The sequence below is a fragment of the Abrus precatorius genome, unplaced genomic scaffold, assembly GCF_003935025.1.
Source record: "Abrus precatorius isolate BTA unplaced genomic scaffold, Abrus_2018 Scaffold4, whole genome shotgun sequence".
Taxonomy (NCBI): Eukaryota; Viridiplantae; Streptophyta; class Magnoliopsida; order Fabales; family Fabaceae; genus Abrus; species Abrus precatorius.
This window is the reverse complement of record NW_020874384.1, coordinates 10,768,722-10,776,748: the sequence shown is the minus strand read 5'-3', so window position 1 is coordinate 10,776,748 and position 8,027 is coordinate 10,768,722. Positions and strand designations below refer to the sequence as shown.

Sequence of the window (8,027 nt, the reverse complement as noted above, 5' to 3'; positions counted from 1 at the left end):
CGAGAGTGTTCACTGTCGTGAACGAGAGTAACTACTCTGAAGGCGTCAACTTTTCTATATATGGATTTTTACCATTTAGGGTAGGGGGACTTTTGCAGAACTTTTTCTCTCAGATATACCATAAATTTTAGGATACTCTTGGAGAGCCTAGGGTGGCCTTGGGTGACAGCCAAGGGTCCAACCTAGGGTTTGATTAACATTTTCTCCTTACTTTTCTTTGATTTTTGTATTGATGTTATTAATTTCTCTTTACTTTCATTTTGTACTTGTAAGACCCATCCTCATGGGGGGTTAATTTTCTTGTAATCTCTAGTGAGTTCATATGGATTCTTGAATTCTTGGTTTTTGAATGTTAATGCAAATATTTTTCTTCCATGAATTTCTTCCTCCCAAACTCTTGAATCGAATTAATGGTTGAATGAGGGGAGCATTGCGTAATGAACCCTAATTCGTTTTAAGGAAATTCTAAATTTGAATTGCTTAATTCTTGTTTAATTCCAAGATTGCGTAATCAAGGAATAAGAGATTGGAGTTCATTGGATTGCTTAATTCATATGAAAACATAAGGTTGATTTTCGCTTGTTAAATCCACCTAATTCTGCGAGGAGAGGAAGAGTATTAAATCTTGAGAGGAATAGGGATAGAGTTTATATGAATGAACTAGGGGTTACTACATTTTATCGATTGAACTTTACAATTTAATTTTCTGCTTAAGTTGATTGAACTTGAAATCACAAAACCCCCTTTTTTTACTTGCTTTCTAAATACATTGCACACTACATGTTTGATATTTGGTCACTCGTCCAATGATTCATGGGAGACGACCTAGGCTTGCATCTTAGACTACATAAATTTTTCTGCATATTTTGATGAAGGTTGACGACAAACCTTTTTGCAAATGAGAAAATCTTTCGTTCATCAGTATATTTTCTATTTTTAAAGTTAGAAGAAAATCTCGAATGAGTAATGGGACATTGTTCTGATATGATTTGATTCAACAATAGAAATGGGCAAGGCTTTGAATAAGTTTTCACTATTGTTTATGATTTTATTGGAAAATTTAAACCTGCATTATACAGTGGTGGGCTTTATATGAACAAAATTGTTGTAGGAATTGGGTTGACATAATAAGACTTCAGTGAAAATGTTTGAATTGAAATTGTTGAGTGTGATTATTTGAAGGTATCTATTGCTCTGAAATACAATTGAATGCTTGAAAAATGTTATGATAATCAACTTTGTTGTATTATGATAAAATAACTTTTTACTGACAATGTGTGAGTTGAAAAACTGTGTTGACAATTGGTTGAGATTTGTGAATCTTCTTCTGCATTACCATAAATTTCTGTAAAAGTGTGCATTCTGAATTTACAAAATAGGGAGGTCAATTTAAAAATTCTCTGAATTTGGTTAATCAATTCTGTGCATCTGTGTTTTTATATCTGAATATTGACATACCTTGTTCTACTAAAATAACTCTTATGTTGAAATTACAGAGTCTTGTAGAAATTTGGTTAAGACCTGTAATAATCCCTCTACGTTAACCTGATATGTTCTGAGAGTGTGCACTCTGAATTTATATATTGGGATTTAACAGGATTTGACTGTAAATGCTTAAGCTTGTGCAGTTGTATGTTGAATTATCTTAATAGCAGTCTGCATGATTATAGTGTTAGAAAAAATTGAATTTCTGAAAAATTGCTTGATTGAACTTTCTGCAGTACAGAAATTTATACTTTAACCATTATGTCTTAAAAATTTAAACTGTCAAATTACTTCTTTTTTGCAGAAACTGAACGATGGCCAAAACTTCTTTGAACACACTAGTTGGCTCCTCTAGGAAGAATCAAGCTGGATCTTCCAGCAACACTCCAAAAAGGAGATCCAACAGGAACATTCAAGCTGGAACCTCCAAAAATACTCCTAAATCAAAGAAGGACAGAACAGATAGTGTTTCAGCTTCCTCACCAATTGAAGTCTGTAATCCAAGGTTCAGAAGTATTGCCCATGAAAACTTCTTCAAGGCAAATATTCTGAGGAGGAAGATTGTCCCAGACAGAGCTTTTGAAATAACTGGAGACAATTACCCAGAATACAACGAAGAAATTCAGAAGAGGGATTGGGAATCCTTTTATTCTTTAGCCGGAATGGGTAGGAGGGAATTAACCTAGGAGTTTTATACCAATGCTGTGAGGTTTAAAGGAGACAAATTTCCTAAGTTCAACACAATGGTGAAGCGGATGAGAGTGGACTTCACTCCTGCAAACATTAACAGAGTGTTGAACATAAATTCTGCACCGCAGCCTGCACAGTTGGAATTCAGTGCATTCAAGAATAGTCCTGACATTGACTATGTGCAAATTCTAGAAAAGATTGGAAGGCCAGGAACAACCTGGAAGTTGAACCAGGCTAAGAAGCCCAAGTGCATAGTCACTAAAAATTTACTGCCTTTTGCCAAGGTGTGAAGCATGTTTATACTGAATTCCTTCATACCAGTAAAACACAGCTCAACATTGGCAATGAATAGGGCTGAGTTGCTTTTTGCCATAGTCATAGACATGTACATAGATGTGGGGGAAATTATCAGCAAGTGCATCCTAAATATCCTGAAGACAAAGAGGGATTCACTGGCTTTTCCCTCAATAATCACACTGCTCTGTGAAGATGCAGGTGTGGACTTTAGAGAATACCAAGAAAAGATTAGGTTTGTGCCTCCCATTTCTGTCTCTATGGTGAAAGAAATTTATGCCACCACTTCCTGCACCTCTGCAACTCCCATTCCTTCTCAATACAGAAAGGAAAAGCCTTTGATGATGAAGGACTCCTTGAAGCTAATGGCTGAAAGGCAAAACTAGCTGGCTGAGAGGCAAACTGAACTCCACAGCAATGTCAAAGCTGGACTTATGCTGTTGGAGTGTATCATGCTGGATATTGGTCAGAAAATGGGAATGACCAAAGAGGACATGTACCACACTCCTGAATTGGTAGAAAATGCCCAATGCCTTCGCTCTTCTGTTTTCAAAGATTTATCTACAAAACCCATTTTCCACAGCCAGTGAATGAAAACAAGAAAAGAAGAGAAAGAAAATGAAAATTTTACTACACGAAAATAATTTTGTTTGCTGCATAAGTGAGAGAATCAATGAGAAATAATGCAGTTCCAGGCTCGTTTTAAAAATCATTCACTCAAAATGCCTCTGATCTTTTGAAATTGCATGTATTATTTCCATTTTGTTCAACACATACCTTAACCTTAGCCTTGTTATAACCTGAAAAAGTCCTCTGCATATGTGATTACATGTATTAAGCAAAGGAGATTGAGAATATGGGCAAGCATATGGTAGAGTGTAGTGAAATTGATGATTTAGAGAGAAAACAGTACCCAAACACTGTTGAGTGATGAGAGAAACACTTCAAAGTGAGCTGTGATCATGTTTATAAATTGTACTCACATGAACTTTGCTGATATATATACTTACATAGCAAAATTCTTGCCCAGAATTGATGAATACAGTGTGACTATCATGATGTGTAATTGGATGAACCACTTGATTGAAAATTTACAAAATCACAGAATTAGAAATTGGAAAAATTTTAAGATAAGCAGTTGTGAATTGATTTTGAACAATGGAGGAGTTACCCTTGGTTTAGTTTGATTTGCTTGAGGACAAGCAAAAATTCAAGTTTGGGGTAGTGATGAATTCCTAATTTTACTAATATTTTAGTGTAATTCTAACCCATTTGATAAGGAAAATATGTTAGAAAAGCAAAAAAACTCAGAAAAATAGAATGGTTGAAGGTTTTCTTTGAATACTTAGTTATTTTAGCATTTGTGAGATTTCTGCTTAGAAATTAAAAATTTAATCATGTTTTTGTAGGAATAATCTGAGCAAGGTTCATGGAAATGGAAGATCAATGGAAAGGAAGAGAAAGAGTAGCAATTCTGGACTCAAAACATAAGAATTATAGAATGCAAGCTGGGCGTGATCACTATTGTCAGTGAAAGTGATCACTCCAGAGTTTAAAGGAGAAGTGAAGTCTGGGCGTGGATACTCTTGTTGGCGAAAGTGAGTGTTCCAGAGAGTCAAAATTTCAGCGAGCTCTGCGTTAACACTCTTGCTGGCGAAAATGAGTGTTCCAGAGAAGGCAAAATTTCAGATAGCTCTGTGTTACCACTCTTGCCAGCGAAAGTGGATGTTCCAGAGAGGAGTGAATCAAGGCAAGTTGCACGTGGCCACTCTTACTCTCGAAAGTGATCACACGCAACCACTCGACCTCCTGCGTTGCAACTCTTACTAGTGAAAGTGATAGTTCCAGTTTCCAGAAACCACATGAGCTTCTACGTGGCCACTCTTATCAGTAAGAGTGATAACGCCCAAAATTGGGATTTCTATAAATACATGTTTTAAGCTCAAACCTCGGGGTCTTTCGGTCATTTTCCATTTTTTCTGTTAGATTGTCGTTGAGAGAGAGTAAGAAAGAAGACTGGGGTCGAACCTCAAAGCTTCAAGAAGAGGGATTGGATTGGAGCTCGTGGCTATGGCTTTTCAGAGTTTTTTCTCTTCTTCTCCTTCTTTCTCTTTCTCTGGCATCATGTTTCTGTAATTCTCCAAAGTTAGGAGTTTATGGAACTCAAATTAATGTATTGATTTAATTCTTGCTTCTAATTTTTGAGTTTTTGGATTAATTGAGTTGTTAATTCTGCACTTTATGTGATCTTTGAATGGATATTCATTTGATTAATCAAAGAGGAACAATTGCCAATGGGAATTGGATTTGATTCTCTGATCTGAATTAACAACCAGTATTAGGGGTTTCTTAGGGATAAGTACACTTAATTCTGCAATCCTATGGTTCTAAGTCTTAACGCAACATGAAATTGAACTTCACCTAAGGGATTAGGGGGAATTAGTGGATTGTTAGGGTCAATGAGTTAAGGGATTAACCTTTGACTAGTTATATGTGAAACTGATTGTCAATTAACCAATTGCTTGAATATTCAGAAATATAATTGAATTAATATTGACATTCTTGTGAAGTAAATTCCTAACTATTCTTCATTCCTATCTCATTTCATCACAACTTTCACATTATGTTTTTATTGCAAGTTCAATTCTTTGTATTGTGTTGGTTCATTGCTTTCATATGTTACATACTTTCCAAATTTGTATGGCTCAAATGGTGATTGTTCTATGAATTGGTAATTGAATTCCTAATTTCTTGTGGAGACAATATTCTGATCTTAAATTTACTCATTACTTGCTACAATTCCTAGTGCACTTGCTAGTGTTTAGAGAATTCCAACAACAATAACAAACCCAACTGGGATTGTTGAAGATGTACTAGTCAGAGTAAATGATCTCATCTTCCCAGCCGACTTTTACATTTTGGACATGCAAGAGGGAGAATTAGTGAAAGGTGCTGCACCAATAATTTTGGGAAGACCGTTCTTGAAGACCGCAAGAACAAAAATTGATGTGCATGCTGGGACACTCACTATGGAGTTGGGGGACAGCATTGTGCGCTTTAACATTCTGGACGCCATGAAGCATCCGTTGGAAGAACACTCTATTTTCCAAATTAATTTGTTGGATGATTTAATAGATAATCAATTTTCTGAATTTTTAGAAGAGAATTTTGCTATTAATTTTTCTGATTTTATAGACAATTCCATTTGTGAATACTGTAATAATTCTTCTATATGTGATAATTCTATTACCGACTTTTTGAATATAAATTCTGCAACTTCTGTTATTAAGGAAATTGGAAAATCAATAGGGGAAGAATGTGATTGATAAGTCTGTAATTAGGCCCTCTTTTATAGCCCATATATTCATATTTGATATTTATTTTATTTAGGTTTTACACTAATTTATATATTAATTGTGCAGTTTGGTATAAAGAGGCCGCAAGTGGATTTTGGGTGCATTCTGGGCCCAAATTGATGGAAGATTAGAGCTTCGCAGCAGTTAGCACGCCTAGATCCATTCAATAAGCACGGGGTGCTTCGAGCCCATGCACGGCCGTGCTCATCTGCGGGAAACCCATTTATGAAGAGTTTGTAGGGTTTTCAAATCCTATAAAAGGGAAGATCTCAGGTATCGTAAAAAAACACCATTTTGACATCTTGGCTTTGGCTCTAGAATACATTTGATCTCGTCGCTCTTGCACGGGATCCTTGGCACATGCTTGGCGGGACTTGGAGCTTCGAGCGATCGTACTTAAAGACCGGGAACACATCTCACACTCTAGTTTGCTATTTCTTTTGATTATGGCTTTGTTTATGATTGTTTTAGTTCTTTTCTTTAGCATAAGTAACTAAGTCCATAGCTAAGGCTATGAGAACTATTGTTCATGAATTTATGAAATTTTGATATTCGAATTTAAATTTGATTTCTGTTTTGTGATTAAATTTTATCCTATTGAGCTTCTTTCTTAATCCTAATTAATTTTATCGTCAGACGACTGTACCTCGGTTAATTAATAGATCTATAGGGTAAAACGAGACAAAGGATTAGGTGGACCAAACCAATCTTTCTCTTCTAATCGTTATTAAATTAACAAGTTCATAGGTTCCTTAAGCTTTCTCAAATTCATGTCTTGCATGACCATTACGGATATTAATTTAGAGAAAAGAATATTAATATTTCATGACCATTGGGTATTGATAGTATTCGTATGAATGATTGGTAATCACAAGGAAATCAGATTTAGAGTTAAATAGAAAAATAACATAAAGGATTGAATGAGAAACCCATATGCCCTAGGTTCCTCTCCGATAAGTTTAACCAAGACGTGCATTGTATTCCTTACTCTTAGTTTTATAATTGATTTTATAAATTCTTGCTTTTAATTAATCTCGTATCTTTGAAGTTTAAACAATTGAATTAGGACATTCTTAGTAATTGGAAAACAATCCTTATGGGAAGATATTTCGGGAACTTAATTTAAGAACCCTATATTACTTCTCGATGGGTACACTTGCCCTCCGAACAAGTTTTTGGCGCCGTTGTCAGGGATTGCTTTTTCAATATTAAGAAAATCTCAAATTTAATTGATTTAGGCAATTTGTGTTTTATTTTATATTGTTCTGTTTAATGTTAAATTTTTATAATTTTTTTTATAATTTTCGTATTTATTTTATTTTTATTATTTTTTATTTCACAATTTCTTTTAATGTATGCTCACTCGTTCTAAGTGCTCTACAACTTGTTTATTTGATCTGGAGATTGAGAGAACAACGCGTAGACAAAGAAAAGAAGTGAGAGAGTAAAGAATGACAGAGGGAAGGAGATCAATTCAAGATTACATGACACCCATGCTAGAGGCACTTCTGGAAGCATTGCGGCACCAAATGTGGAGGCCAACAATTTTGACTTGAAACCAGCACTTATAACCATGGTCCAGAACTCCATACAGTTTGGAGGCATGCCTAATGAAGACCCCTAATCTTCATCTGACAAAGTTCCTCCGATTGACAGATACCATCAAGTACAATGGAGTCTCTAACGATGCTATTCGACTCTGTCTTTTCTTATTCTCAGTATCTGAAAAGGTGAATGCTTGGTTCGCCTCACTCCCAGCCAACTCCATCACAACTTGGGAGGATCTCACTCAATAATTCTTGGGAAAGTACTTTCCCCCATCAAGGTCCTCTAAGCTTATGACAAAGATATGTTGCTTCCAACAACATGAAGCAAAATCCTTATTCGAGGCATGGGAGCGATTTGGAGAGCTTTTGAGGAGATGTCCTCATCATGATTTTCCAACGTGGAGACAAGTACAAATTTTTTACAGTGGCTTATCAATCACTACCAGGGCTACAATTGATGCCGCAGCAAGAGGGTCCCTCATAAGAAAAGATCCAGATGATGCATACAAGCTGATAGATGAGATGGCATCTTCTAGCTTTCAGTGGCACACCGCTGATTCTTACGATATCAAGAGGAAAGAGACTGCTCCGATCTACCAAGCAGAGAGCAGCAGCCCACTAATGAACCAGATGGCAGCCCTTGCAAAGCAACTAG

General features: G+C 35.8%; 1 non-coding gene across 1 annotated transcript; it reads right to left on the bottom strand.

Annotated features, from left to right (window-relative positions):
- Positions 1-7,657: 7,657 nt before the first annotated feature.
- LOC113866445 lies at positions 7,658-7,764 on the bottom strand. Its single transcript, XR_003505085.1, has one exon. It is a non-coding gene; the product is annotated as a small nucleolar RNA R71 (small nucleolar RNA).
- Between the last annotated feature and the right edge of the window lie 263 nt (positions 7,765-8,027).